This window comes from Barbatula barbatula, assembly GCF_947034865.1.
Source record: "Barbatula barbatula genome assembly, chromosome: 9".
In the NCBI taxonomy this organism is placed as follows: Eukaryota; Metazoa; Chordata; class Actinopteri; order Cypriniformes; family Nemacheilidae; genus Barbatula; species Barbatula barbatula.
In genome coordinates, this window is record NC_136772.1 from 2250706 (window position 1) to 2265055 (window position 14350).

Genomic DNA, 14350 nt, shown 5'->3' on the forward strand with positions numbered 1-14350 from the left:
TATGTTTATGGTATAAATGTCTGTGATGGAACTCTCAGACGGATGGTATTCATGTCAGTGCCAAAAAATGTCATTCAATTTCGTTTGTTTCCTCCCTGTGTAGTAGACTTGACTGTTATTTGTGATATGGAGATAGTGAAGAAGTGATTGTGCGTGCACAGTATTTGACATTTGTAGATTGACGCGTTGTTGCTTCTGACAACCAACACACAGTACCCACTACCCAGTAACATTTGCTCAACCAATGGTGTGATTTCGAGGCAGGACTATCTGTTTAGCAACCAATGGGAAACGTTATTTTTGCAATTCTGTTGGTGCCACGAGTGGCACAGAAGTGACACAATTTGCCTTTAACCTAACCAGGGTTATGAAATGTTCTCCAGTTATTTTGCAGAGATCGCATGGTGTCCCATCGGGTCACAAGGAAGAAGTGAGAAGGATGAAAAAGATAGCACTGGGCCTTCACTCAAGGTTTTTGACTCTTACTGCTCCTCAGCTATTTACATAAACTGCAAATATTCGATGCGAATGAGCAGCTCGGAGGGACTGTGAGTCAAAACAAATGCCAGACGGTGCATTTGGAATGAAAAATGTCCTTGCTGGAAAAATCCTTGTGATAACAACCATGCTAAAACAAACGAGTCTTTTTGTCTAGTCTCGACACTTTCTAGTTTGCTAGAAGCTTGAAGTTGTCTGAAGTCGTCTCGGAAAGTGGAAATCTTTGGTGTGTAGGTGTCCCAGCAAAAACCACATTTCACTTTCCTCCTATCAATCAACAGAATAAGCGTCTTAAAATGAATCTTTAAACTTGTTTAAACATTTCCCAATTTCTGTTACACAGTGATGTTTGATGAGCATCTTATGGTTTGTTTGCTTTAGCTGCTTATTGATAGCATCAAGGATTGTATCTCCTCCTAATGTGCATGTTTGATCTATGATGTGAAATATTTTCTCAACGGTTTTCTGTTCTCGCTCGAATTGGCAGATAACGTTTAATTTATACATGGAAAACATCACTCGAATGGAATTTTAATGGATGGCCTTGATTTCTCATAAACGACACCCTGTCTTTCTTTGACATGTTGGTGGGGCTTTATTTCCAAAAGTCGTTTTCCCTCAATATTAAATGATGTCGATAAGATCATACTTTTGCTGGATAATTGAAATTGCAGTCACGCACCCCTTTCACAAATCGTCCATTGGGAAATGATACCGCTTGCAGAATAAACAGCTGCGGCCTGGAGTTTTCAGCATTAATCCTCAAGGGTTTCATTGACGGGCATCAGTCTTCAGTTATTGTTTGCTTATTGCCTGTAGGACATTGGTGATGAAGTTGGCTCATGATCAAATTATTCACGGTTACTCTTCGGCTTGTCAGATACAGATCCTGTTATTTTACAAACGTATGTCAGGTGTCAGAAATGTTGGTCAGAAGTTTTAAAAACCCTGAGTTTTGCAGATTAATTGCTTGGTTTTATTCACAGTTAATTCTAATGTGCATTGCGCTGGCCTTCAGGAACATATATATATATATATATATATATATATATATATGCCAACTAGATGCCACATTACCAGCTGTTTCTATGGGATGCTACACGTAGGTCGTTAGTAGTGAAAGGATCTCAAGATAGTTTTTATTATGAATGTTACATTTGTCATTTGGACTAGGGATTTTGTTTCACTGGTAACCCTGCGCTGGTTCGCTAACACTTAGCAAGCTGACTGTGCATTTGCAACTACTGTATACGCATGTATGGTTATGAAAACGTATATACTGTCGTTTAAACTCAAACATTATATGTGCTAAACTAACAGAACAACAACTAACAACTATTCCCCTTTTCAGGAATTTAAATTCCCCTGGTTTTCACAGCCATGGCTGTGCAGGGTTGTGGCATTTTAGCAAACTGTGAGGGACTTCAGTGGACTGTTCCAAGATGGCGGACACGTCTACGTGTTTGGAGCTTTTGAATGAGGCATCTTGTTATTTATAGCTATTTTCACGACTACCTGAGAATGATGCAAATTATAAAACGGATAGTTCTGGTCTTTGATTATGATTGGCTGATACTGGTTGAAACTGTTGCAAATGACTCTAGAAGAAACATGCACCTGTGACCCCATTACTTGTGTTGCATCTGTACAGAATCGCATGTTCTTATTTTATGAAACCTTGACAGGTACATAGCATAACATTTTCAATTAATTTAAAACAGCCGTCCAACTTCGTGCCTAATAACCCCCCTCTTTGCTTTTCTAAATGTAGCATCTTGGGGCTTATTGCTTTAGTGTTTTGTATGTAACAAGGTTATTTGGCACTATTACTTTTATAATGCAAGTAAAAACATTTAAATAGTTTCAATAGCAAATAAAAGTCTTGAGTGCATTACAGTACATAACGCGTAACTTTATAAGTCCTTATGAAAAGTTTACAGTATAATGTACAGAATGTTATGCAGGTCTGCTTTCATGAAGTGTCTCTCAGTGTGATTGAGTGCCGTACAGTAGTTTACAGACGTTTCTAAGAGTGGCTTTTGTTTTCTGGCACATACCATGTTTGCATGTTCCGCCATAATAAGCATGTGAGTTTTTGGCTTCACTTGAGTTATTGACTTTTTACAGAGGCTTTGCGTGATAGGAAAATGTATTTTAAACTATGCTTTTTCGTTGTTTGCCTTAGAAAATACTCACTATTCTATTATACTGTGTGTATAAACTGGTAAGCGATTACTAGTTTATGTCTGCGATTACTAGTTTAAAGGGACAGTATACACAAAACAAACAATTCTGTCGTCATTTATTCGACCTTGGTTTGTTTAAAATCTGTAATATATTTGGAAGAATGCTTGTAACCAAACAGTTCTTGGTGAAAAGTGTCACGAAACTCTTTACTGTCCTACAATCTTCAAAATATCTTTTGTTCTTCAGCATTTTTTCCTACTATGGGAGTCAATGGTGGCCAAGAACTGTTTGGTTACAAGCATCCTTCCAAATATCTTTCTGTGTATTCAACAAAACAAAACATTTATAGAGATTTGAAGAAACTAAATGAAGACCGAATTTCATTTTTGCGTGGACTGCTCCTTGAAGTGATCCTATTTAAAAAATAGGCATTATAAAATTGTGTTATATTCTTCATTTGAAAAATCAGATAATCTGTTATCTCTGCATGATTAAAAGGACAGCAAGGAAATATTGACCTTTTACACAGAAGTTGACAAGGTTAATGTCACACACGTGCTTTCATTTGATGAACAAAATAGTGCGGACTCATCATTTAGAGAATGTTTATGATGAAAAATGAAATGTATATCTTGCTAGGTTGCAGTTTTAGTCAAAATCAACAAAAGGGCTTGAGCACTTAACACTGCACGATTCCACTAGTTCGAAAAATTGTCCTTTTGATTTAAGTCTGTACTTGACATGTTGTACATAACTTTAATGGTGCAGAGCGGAGGGCAAACCTCACTCATGCCTTCATTATTAGACTGCTGTCTGTTTTATGAGTTGAGTTTATAGAGCGGGGCCTGTGTCGACCTTGAATTTCACCCTCCAATCCATCTACAGGTACTAGAAAAGCTCAGGTCTGGCCTGAAAGTAATGAATGCATTGAGTAATCTGCAGCTGACCTGCAGCATTACAAGTGGTTATATTTTATTCCCCCGCTGTGCGGTCGAGGTCGGGTTTATTTATACATTAATTACGGACGGTTGAAACGCTACAAAATTAAATTCGGTCCAGCAGCCCTGCAAAAGCTGAGCTGTAAAACAAGCAAGTCTGTAAAACAGATGAAATTATCCCGGGAGGAAACGGTTGCGTAAAACAAGTTGGTGGTTGAAGAGAGGAATGATCTTAAAATATCACAAGATTATTGATCAACATCATTCTAGTTTGTCAGGCATAAATCCTGATTTATTTCGTTGTTTAAGGTCAAATCTTTTCTTATATCCGGAGAGGAAAAGGCAAGCCTATTTTCTATTTCCACCCCAGCGTATTTATTGGAATGTCTTGAGAACAGCGAATAACCTTGAGTTCAGAGGACAGATTTGACCACTTCCAAAAATATTTTTGAGTTTGTCAGCAGAAGAGAATATTAATCGTACTCTTGATAAAAACGCCGCTTCCTAGACAAAACCTTCAACGCCCGGGACGCTTGCGAATGATCCAGATTGCAATAAAGATCAACAACGGTGGAGAGGTTTGTTAGGTTGCATCACTCTGTAAATAACCTCAGTGGCTTCTCACGCTGAGCTAGTTTTGCAAGCACAGTGTTGATGGATCTCTGGGGTGTTTACCAAGAATGTGTCCTAAAGAGGTTCGAAGGGACGTTTATCTGAATAGCTCAGATGTGATGTTTTAATCTGCTCTAATACTCCAATGTGTTTGTGTTTACGTGCATGTCTGGCTTTTTGACGGCACAATTGTTTGTATTATGTATGTTGGTTAAAAACATTTGAGTAACACTTCAAACAAAGTTAAGCACTTGATACAGGGTTGTTATTTAAAATAAAGACATAATAAAAGAGCTCAATTATTTTGATAATGGTTATAATTAATTTAGCATTTGAATGTTAAAAAATATTCAATGGGACAAATATATATATATTTTTTAAGGGCGTCAGACCTGTCTTGTACCATATTAATGGAAAGTGCCTATATAACAGTTTAACCTGTTTAGTAGCACCCACTTTTGAACAAAAACTCCCAACATACCCAAACTGAAATGATTGCGGTTCAACCCTTTGGACATCTCCAAAAAAGACGCTTTGTCGCCGCTTGTCCAACAATCAGATTTAAAGTTAAAAAGCAAACATTTACTGTTGGAGACCTCAAATTTACAAGAAGGTGATAGTATGTTTTTTTGGAAAAATATATAATGCTGTCAAGGCCAAGAAAATACTTTATTATTTGAAGTCGGCAAGAAATAATACTTGCTATCCGCAGGGTCTTTATTAGATTCGTATATATTCTGCATTTAACGCATCGTGGTTTGGGTTTATGTAATGTATTATTATTTGAAGTGTGACCTTTCTCTCAGTACACTCCTTGACTCACCTTTAGGCACAGCGTAGAAATGTTTTAGAGAAGAAGTCTCCATTAATAAGCAGAACATGGCCCACTTGTTTCAAACAACCATGAAATTGTGTGGAGCCAGATAAGACCTGCATAGACACGTCCTATACTGTACAGCTCTTCATATACCCTCTCCTCTTCATTTCTGCATTTCTGAACCATGCCAACACACACACACACACTATGTTTTGGGGCACAATTGTCAGAGCTTATTAGTATGGAAACTAAAGCGAACAACATGCTATGTCTTGCGAATGTGCTTTCATAAGGCTCTGTCTGTGGTATATGTGCAAGTCATTATTCATTTTCTCGATTACAGCGTACATGCAATTACTCCCATGGATCTCCGCCTTGTCTTGGACAGAGTTCATAGCCACGGTTGCTCATCACAAAATGAATTAATATAAATTCAACCCAATGTGTAGTTAAATATATCCCATACAAAATGCTTAGATCAAAATAAAAATGCTTCATGCGATTAAGTGCAGAGGTTTGACCAACACTCTGAGCCGGGATCTGAACAGCTGTGCCATTGGGTTTTCACCAGAAGAATCTGATTTAAACCAGGCTCTATAGATGTATATAGTATACTTACTGTTTGTATAGAAAATAAGCTGTCACAATGCGTAGCTATGTATGGATATGTGTTGCTATGTGCTTGCTGAGATGTTCAATGCGGTTGAACGGTGGTACACAATGTTTAATCGATTGTGTTTCATGCTGTTGAAAACATTGCACATAAAGCAAGTATTAGGCTTTTTGTGTTTGATCACTTTCTCCGTGCTTGAGTTCAAACAAATCCACATTTGCAGCTGACGTCAGAAAACTGGAAAGTCAAACTTTGATTCAATTACATTTTCAGATGGTTTGCATTTTGCTCAAAAACAGCTTGTTTAAGTTATGCTTTGTTGACATCATTGTTAGGCCATCATATGAAGAATTAAACAAAGTATTTAGCAGGCTAGTAAATTGTTTATTTATTTATTTTCATTGTAAAGTAAATTCAAAACCTCCAAAGCTGATACTTACACAGTCCAGTAATTCTGCACTGCTGTTGGCAACCAGGTGACATCATCATCATCATCATCATCATCATCCTGAAGTTTGGTGTTGCACATCAGCTCACCTTCCCTGGTCTTCCTGTTAGATTCCAGTGATCTCTGCAGAAGCAAGTCAGGGTTTGGCCCATGGCACTGCCCCTATGACCCGCCTTCAGGTGAAGTATAGACAAAGTAAATAAAGCCAATCCAAAGTTGAAGCCACACAAAGACTGATGCAAACTTAATATTTCAGCAATTCAATTCCCATAGTGCAGTTATCTCTAAAGCACGATTTGCCAAGTCAGAATAGTTTGCACGCAAGCCAGTTTTCCGCTAGAACCGCTTGTGTTGCTGTTCTGTAAATCACAAATGCAGGTGTGACCGAGAATGTAGTTATTTATAGTCATGAGGCACATTCACTGTTGACCGCTTAATACAGTATATTGAATAAATTGATTGGAATCTGTCTTTGTCTGTCATGTGGGTTTATTTTGTGTGATGTCATTGAGGCGCCATTTTGGAGGTATCCTTGCATTGAGCAGTGAACTGAAAGTATAGGGAGCGGGACAGCAAAGATCAATTGAATCGTCATACTGGAGAAACGGAAGGAAACCAAGTAGATAAGAAAAACAAGATAATCTCTGCAAACACTTTAGGAAGCGTAATTTTTACTATTTATAATTAATAAACAACACTGATCCATACTACCTGACCACAAACAGTCGAGGTCAGCCAGCATTACTGCCTCCAACATCGTGTTTGTATATTACTATCTTGTTTACGGTATAAAAGCTTATAATTACTTATGCTTGTAATTTCCTGATTTGTAAGTCTCTATAAACTTGAACCTGCTTGTTCAACATTTTCCAAATTGAATGTATCTGATAACAATGAGATAATCAAAAACACCTTTATGAAAATGCCATTGTACATACTTTATTATTAAATGTGACGAGCATGATAAACCATCAACATACTTTCTTCCAAGTGGGAAACCTAAAATATCTTTTCTATCCATTTCTATCGTGTGATTTACCATTGCAGACCTTTACACAACAAGAACGTACCATTTTAATCATTGAAATGAAGCAAAGGAAAAAGACAACTCTCCAACTGCTGAACACCTCTGCTTTGATACCCTTCAAATGGCGGCGATACCCACAATGCACTTTGATACTCATAAGTGTGACATCACCTGACAAAGACCGATTGTTGATATTGATACTAGCACAGTGCACTAGAGAGTGCACACGATGTAAGAAATACATAACCACTGTACTTAAGTTAAGCGTGACAACCTGCCCTGGCCTCCTCCTATATCTTTAAAGGGATAGCTCGCCCAAAAATGGAAATTCTGTCATCATTTACTCACCCTCACATGCATGACTTTCTGATATTTAGAAAAATGTGGCCCCCGTTCTTTTTGTGTCTATACAGCAGAAGTGAATGGGTGCCGTCACTTTCTTCAAAATATCTTCTTTTGTATTCTTTAGACAGATAAAGGTCTGAAATGACGAGAGGGTTAGTAAATGATGAGAGAATTGTCATTTTTGGGTGAACTATCACTTTAAAGGTCAAGTCAGTGAAATCTAGCAGGAGGGTTACGGATTTCCCTACGACGTCTGAAAGGACATGGCGAATAACATGCTTTGTATATTATATTGCATTTCTGCCAATAGATCATCGCAAAAATTACACTGGACCTTTAACTAATGCAGAGTGTCCTCAGGCAACACAGCTGGCTTACTGGATGGACCTCAACACTGAACCTTGAAGATGATCTCTTTTAAATTCCCTGACTCATATTTAAGACAAGAACCCACACGTAACCCTGCTGTTAGTGACGTTATCCCGTGACGTGATCCACCAGCTTCTAGCCTCACGCAGAGAATGTGGCCGAGTCCTGATCTATGTAAATATGTTTCCAGCGTCATTGTTGGTATTTCCCCTTCTGTTACCTATCTGCCGAATGTCTTTCATGGCATTGTTTCCACATTTTTTCAATATACAGGAGTTCAACCTCTTCTGGATAAATGAGCGTAGAAACTAATGATAGCGTTCATGCATCAAAGACTCATTTTGCATTTGGCCTATGTACTGTTGGTTTTAGAAGGATTCCTTATTCACAACCAACCATACGTGAAACTAAATCTGATATTTAATTTGGTTTGTGTGTGTTGTGCATAGATTGGTTGATCTTTGTAACGGGTCATTGGAGGTTTGCAACCGTGTAAGTTACAAGGGTGTGATGGTATTTTTCATCTAAAGGGATGGTGGTTAAAGGGTAGATCTAGGATTACTTTAAACCTGTTTTTGTGCATGCAATAGAAAGAAAAAAAACTGTTAAATAACTGTTGGTCTTTCTCCCTCATCTGCAGAAAGGTTGCATTGGGGTTCAATGGTTGACATGAACAAAACTTAAATAATATTTGAAGAGTTTGGTTCCACAATATGAGAACTCATTCATGTTTTTTTACTGTGCATTTCAATTAATATCAAATAATTAATATCATAATTAATTCAATTGATATCAAACTGCAGTTAGTTGTTTTTGATTTAATCCATGATAACAAAATGAAAATACAGCTAACTAACACAATAAAACGCAACAAAAACAAGGTATCATAATAAAAAACATGATTTATGAAAATTCTTAAAAATGTAGTTTTTTTGTCTTAATTTATTTAGCAATTCATTGTTAATTTTACATTTTTCTAATTCAATCGCTTTTTGTATTATTATTTATGATTCTATGATTTTGATTTGGTTATTTCCAGTGTTGTGGGTAAAAGAATGAGAAAGTAATATACTGTATTCCTAAAGTGAAATTTCACCCAAAAAATCATTTTTTAACCTCACCTTGTTCAAAAACTGTATATGACTCTTCGGTGGAACACAAAGAAGATATTTTGAGAAATGTTTTGTGTCCACAGTGTAAGTCACAGTGTTGTTTGGTTATCAATATTATTTTGTATTCTGTCATACAAATCATTGTTTGGTGAACTATCCCTTTAAGACATTTAATTGGTGACTTTCAAAGACAAATCTTTTTTCACAGCAGTTGTTGTAATGTGCGATTTACCCTGGTGCCGACTTTGGTCAGAGCTTTTCACTAAATAATCTTGTCGTAATGCCTCTTGAGAAAATGAAGGGAAAACTGCTTGTGCTCTACTATGCAGTGAGAAACAAACCCCAGCGATAAACTAAAGGGCCGAACAGAAGTTAGTATAAAGACGTGAGAAGGATTATTCTAAGCCTTTAGTTAAGGACTGGATTTTATTTATTTCTTCCTTGTGTTTTTCTCATGCTGAAAGTTCCCAGAACGGATTTACAGCAAAGATAAGGTATTTCCCTGCTTCAAAACTAATCTTCCCTGTTTAATTTTAGTGGCGGCGTTTTCTTTTAGGAGATACTGTAAAGGAAGTAAAGGAAGGAAGCTGTACTGTGGCTCGGTGGTTAGAGGAGAGCGCTAGCAATGCCAAGGTCATGGGTTCGATCCAAGGGAATTGCACATAGTCAGAAACAAATGTATAATGTAATGCAGGGGTTCTCAAAGTTTACATCAAAGGTCCGAATCTGAATTCTTGTCAACGTCAAAGGTCCAGTACAATTGTTATTACAAAACTTGCTTTTAATAAACGTTTAAAACAACTTTACATAAATAAAAAAACTAATCAATTATTTGGAAAAACTGATAATTCTTAAATCATGTTTTTATTGTGTCAGTTAGCTGTATTTTGTTAAACGCGTCTCTTTTGATTTATTTTCAGTTGGCAGAAAGCTTTTTGAGCTTATGACACGCGATAGGCAGCTTGAGTAGTGTTTACCGATATCTTTAAGTAAAGCACGTAGATAAAATGTAGATATTATTACTTAATCAAAAGAATCCAACTGCAGTTTCATTCATATTAATTTGAATGCACAATAAAAACATTGTTTTTGAACATTTATTTTTTTCAAGTCAACTCCTGATTTGCTAATCATCATATTCATGGTGTCATCTAGTCGTCCTTGCGTTTACTTTCTTAACTGTAACATACAGCGCTGCATTCGTATACAACAAAATGCAAAAAGCTCCTCTTCTGCTTATGAAATAGTACTTCAATGTAACTTTTATCGAATCATGCAGCACAAATGTCCGTCTGGGCAACAAACTATGCAAATATTTACAGACAAACTACATACAATTTCATATGCCCAGGCAGTCTGTTTTGGAAACGCCGTTTTGTTCAGTCGTTTGAATGTGCTTCTGTTTTCTGCCTGTCGCTGCGCAGATAGACCAAGATAATGACGAGCTGAGTCAGCGAAGCAAAACCACACGCTTGCAACATTTTATCTACGCGCTTTACTTAAAGATAACGGTAAACACTACTAAAGCGCAAAACGCTCTCTGCCAACTGAAAATAAATCAAAAGAGGCGCGTTTAACAGCACTAAACACTTTTTTACGTGACTGGTCCCCTACACTGGTTTGTGCGGTTGGTGGGTCCAGAACGAATTCCCTCCCGGTTCGAATCCGGACTTTGAAATGTAAATGTTAGTTATGTAATAGTCATCTTGGCCAGAGATAAATTTCTCACCTTTAATTTCTAAAGATAATAATATCATATCTTAAGTGAAACCGAAAAGGCTGCAAAAGAAAATGTGGTGTTAGTAGTACCTGTAATTTTCTCATTATTACATAATGGTTATGACTGTAGTCGGAGCAGATTTGGATATGCAGCGCTGATGTTATTCATTCATGCAGCAGTAATGTAATTTAACACTCTTGAACAGATGGTGACCCGTGACTGTAGCGACGATGAGCCGGAAAACGTCACTGGCAACCACCGCCAACAATTTCCTGTGCCGACTGGTAAAATCATCATGTGACTTCAATACCCAGCAGTTTATTTCACATTTAATGCCTGCTGGATGAATTAATTCATTATTTCATATTATAAAAGGCAGATGACCTTTCAACCTAAAGTTTGCCAATTTCTGACCTGTGTTTTTTCTTTGTGTTTATGTTTACACGGAAAGAGATCTCCTGTCTCTGTTATTTCTTATAGACATCATCAATATTTAAAGAGAAGATAGAAGCTTAAGTTGGACTTTCAGAAGAGATGTCAATGTCTCAAACTGAGCTCCGATTAGTCAAGCCTGCTATTAAGATCTCAATGTGAACTCAAACATTTCTCATCAATTTATCCAATTTCTTTTCATTTGACACCACCATACAGTCATCTATTTGTCTAGTTACCAGTTTGATGTCCCAGAAATGCTAACATTTTCCATATAGTTTTAGACATGTGTACTGGTGGTTTGGAACAACTTGAGGGTGAGTCAATAAAGAATTTTCATTTTCGGGTGGAGTGTCCCTTTAAATGAAACACAGGTTTATGATCCTTATTGGTCCTGGAACAACATTCCTTACAGCCAATCAGATCATTTTACTATGAAACGCTATGATTAATGCTACGGTTAGACTGTAGATTCTAGGCCCATTGAGGGATTTCAGCCGAAACCCAAACAAACTTCTTATGACCTTGTAGACTCTTTGTTAATCTAAGATACATATAATGCCACACTACGCTTCATAAAGCTGCAATATAGTCATACAAAAGAAGCGCACATGGCTTTGGTGATTAAAGCAAACGAAATCTGAAAAGCATTCAATAAACTGGCTTTAGATAAAACAATGTGCCATTTGCATGATGATCCATTGGACTGTGCCAGTGCTCAAAGGTTTTGCTTTCAATAGAACGCGAAAACGGCAGTAATCCCATAGATTTATAACCTGTTGTTGTCATGGCAAATCTCCAAGCCACAGCTGAAAAGAACATTTGAGACGATATTTTTTAGTTTCACTCTTGAGTTTATGTTAAGCGGACACTCAATCTGCTATAAAGTGTTTCCTCACTAGAAGTGAAAGAATGGCCAGGGAATGAAGGTGATGTCATGCTTCCATTGTCGCGCTCTTGGTTGTGGATTGTGTTTGGGGAGAAAAACTCTTTAATCCTTCATTTGACACCAGGTAGGCCTGCCTTCACTGTCTCTGAGAACTCCATCATCAATACAGTGTTTGGTCATGTCTAAGTTTACAAAAGAATCCACTGACCCACTTACGATTCTTTGAAGTGTTAGTTTGGTAAACGTGAACTAGACAATGTATTTTATATTTAATTTATATTCATTTATATTAAAACTACTCGGCCGTTTTTGATTCATTGCGGAGATCTACTTGAATTATATATCGTTTCTTTATGTTTTTGCCGTTGAAACATCTACAGTGTTAGTTCACCCAAAAATTTAAATTCTGTCGTCATTCACTCCCTCTCTGGTCATTTGTGTTCTGTGAAAGAAAGTCATGCAGGCTTGAAAAGATTTATTTAAAAGAATGTTGTTAATTGGCCCCCCTTCACTTGAATTGGTTTTGTGTCCATACAATAGAAGTGAATGGAGTCGAGTGCTGTTTGGTTACCAACTTTCTTCAAAATATCTTCTTTTGTGTTCTGCAGAAGATAGAAAGTCATAACGGTCGAAGAGGGTATGTAAATTATGACAATATTTTTTTTTTGGGTGAACTATCACTTTAAGCCAGTTTTCCTGATTCTTAATTTGATGTTAACTGGATCATTTGTGACAGTTTTTACGTTTTAAGTTTCTTGTTTGTCCTGAGCTATTAAGCTCGCCTCTGATTTTCAGAATTATTCTTTAGGTCCTGCACAATGTTGCTTTTTCAGCATCTTCTGCATATTTGTCCCATGTTCACCAGTGAGTCTTGATATTTCTTAGTGTAAAAATATGAATCTTAAAATCATGCAGAGTTATAAACAACTATTACAAATGAAACAAACATTCGCTGATGCTCAAGAAGTCAAGACCTTACACCTAAAGTCAGATTTATGTAAACTTTTGGACTGGCTGACAGGCTTAAATTGTTATCATTTTGTTTAATTTGCTTTCTTGATTTAGTAAAGACCTCCAAAAACATACACTTCAATTACCTCTAATCTCAGCCATGCTGATTTAGAGCACTGTCCTACTCTTATGCTGGATTCACATGAACGGTGAAATTGCAGCGAAAAGATCAAATCATTTTATCTTCAGCTGGATGGATTTTGGATGCACGAGTACCACCTGCGCACCGCGTTTTACCGCTTACCGCATGTTTCACTTAGAAAATTAACTGGACAAATGCGATTGCGGCGTACCGTGTGAATCCACCATTACTCAAGTGATATTTCATTATAATGTAGTGAAGTAAAATTTTTCGATGTAAACACACTCACATTAAATACAGATATTTAAAAATGTGAAACTACCTGTTTTTCCAGAAGACAAAATAATAGCAATAGGCTAGTTGCACAAGATGGCGTCGGTGAGCTTTTGTGACGCTAGAGTCTGCAGATTCATTTCCGGGGTTTTTTTTGCTTAGCGAAGTGCTCAGCAATGTAAAGAGGATCTGTCATATCACTTATATATTACTTTCTTCTGTTTATCTAAAAAAAACCATATATTTCCTGGCCAAAAATCCTCCTTTTCCCATGCAGAGTTATACGACCGGGAATCACTCTGCCGACTCTGGCGTCCCAAAAAGCTCACCGGTGCCATCTTGTGCAACTAGCGAATTTAGACTATTTATAATTTTCTTTGGTCTACACGTGACTTTAAATGTATTGTGTTGACTTCTTGAGGATCATGGATGGTTATCTCAAATTTTCTTACATTTTCAACGTTTTCCAGATTCTTATCACTGGTCTTTTATGTAGTTGCTGAATAACATATTTTAAAATTATTATGATCAAAAAACACGCATTGCATCTGAACAGGATTACTTTTTTACAGGGCCGCCGTTCATCCTAAAATATATATAGAAATCTATAGAAAAATTTTGAAACTGATAATCATTCACAGAGCCGGTGTTTTCTTTTGTTTTAAAATGAATACATAACCATTGTTAAGGATGTAAACAAAACGTGGGGTGTGTCTACCATCAGTTTTGAAATTCCTTTTCAAAGATAGTAATGGAGAAGCATTTTGACATGCTCATGAGAAAACCATCGGCATAGATTTGTTGTAAACATACATCCAGAAAATCTTTTCTCTGCAGGGTGTTTTTTCAGCAGAGTGTAGGTACGTGAAATTAAAGGTCCTTGTGAGGTTTGGTGGGTTAACCTCTGATTAATTGCTTCTGTGTAACTCAGTCAGTTGTGGTGGAAGTGAGCTACTGTAATTTTGCAGCTGCTGTCT